At 45.6% G+C, this 1,755-nt stretch overlaps 1 pseudogene; it reads left to right on the top strand.

Annotated features, from left to right (window-relative positions):
* The first annotated feature begins 1,378 nt into the window (after positions 1 to 1,378).
* Positions 1,379 to 1,528, top strand: LOC126828909 (5.8S ribosomal RNA; annotated as a pseudogene).
* Positions 1,529 to 1,755: the final 227 nt, after the last annotated feature.

Consider the following 1,755-nt stretch of genomic DNA (forward strand, 5'->3'; position numbering starts at 1 on the left):
GAAAAATTTTTGAGTGATATGTATGAACTGTCTTCACACATTCGGTTTATAATTAGCTATATACAGGTACAGTGGCAAGTGTTGTACTTCACAGACTGTTTACCTCCGAACTACCTCCGCACGAAATCCCCGATTTGGGTACTTGTTAAAAGAAAAAGAAATAGTACCTGTGCGCATGCCAGTAAAAAAAACCTAAGAGTTCGCGCATAAAAATGCCCGAACGTACCAGGCGCCAGGTCATCCAGGCTTACAATGTTATTGTTCCCGTGTTCAAATGAATGAATGTGTGAGAGAGAGAGAGATAGAGAGAGAGGGGGGGGGGAGATATGGGGTTTTACGTCCACTCGAAACAAATCAGGTAATTTCGGGACTAACACACGATTCAACTTTGTTTCAATAATTCTCTTGCGCGTAGGGGTCTTTAGCAGTGGGAGGAAACCGGAGGACCCGGAGAAAACCCACGAAGTTGGACAGGCGACCCTACTCCTTATCACGTACAACCTGGGAATCGAAACCATTGACTCAATGACAGACCCTATAATATAGTGCGCACGTGCTAACCATTCGGCCATCCAACCGCCCATGAATGATTGAATGAATAAATTTGGCAGGACCTCGATTTTTCGTCTCATCCTTGCAAGGCCCTCCGTCTTGCACAACTGACAAAGGGGAACCACGCCGGAAAATCCCGAGGAACTTTCTCGGACAACACAGGGAGCGAACACGGAACTTCAGATTAGCGAGCCAACGTTTTACTCACTGGGCCACCGCGGTTTCCACTCGTTTTAAATTCGCAGAGCAAGTCAAATGTGTCCCTTGATAATTGGAATTTGAAAAGTAGGCGGAGAAAGGAAGCGGGCACGTTCAAAGGGTCTCGGCCATGAGCACCGGGACCTCCAACGGTCTTGATTTTTTTTTTCACACTATGATGGAAACACTTTGACACGGGGCCTTCGCCGTTGTTTTCGGCGGCCGTCAGAAATGAAATGAAATGGGGTTTAACGTCCTACTGTTCTGCTCCTAATGAAGACGGGCATACGCCATACAGTGTGCTATGAGGGAAATTTTGCCCGGGCAGCGGCGCTACGGCCTACTCTTATATCGAATTCCAACTGCCAAGGGATCTTTTACGTGCACGCCAATGTGTACACGGGACCTCGGTTTTTCGTACCATCCGAACGACTAGACAGCCGTCCTTGTCAGGTCCTCCCTCCTGCATCACTGACAAGGAGAAACCACGCCGAAAAAAATGTATGGATGAACTTTCTCGGCAAATGCTTGGATCGAACATCCGACCTCCAGGCTAGCGAGCCAGCGTCTTATCCACTTAGCCACGTGATCCCGGCGGCCGTCAGACTTAATGAAAGCAAAAGCGTACGACCGTAGGCGTTGGATCACTCGCCTCGTGCGTCGATGAAGAGCGCGGCCTGACGCGTTAAGTGATGTGAATTGCAGTGAAGATCATCGACATCTCGAACGCACATGGCGGCAGCGGGTCCTCCCACTGATATTACAATACTAAATGACACTATAAATATTTATATAGAATTATATAAGAATGTGAGGATTCTGTCCAAACAATATTTAAATGTTATTCTGAAAACAATTGTAAATGTATGAAAGCATCTATAATGCCCATTTATACCCTTTTTAAAAAAAAAAAAAAAAAAAGCTGGGGAAATTATAATTCAATATTTTCCAATTGCGTAGGTCGTGGCTTTTACATAACCTTTTAAAATTGGAGTTTCAACAATC

This window comes from Patella vulgata, chromosome 7 (assembly GCF_932274485.2).
Source record: "Patella vulgata chromosome 7, xgPatVulg1.2, whole genome shotgun sequence".
Classification (NCBI taxonomy): domain Eukaryota; kingdom Metazoa; phylum Mollusca; class Gastropoda; family Patellidae; genus Patella; species Patella vulgata.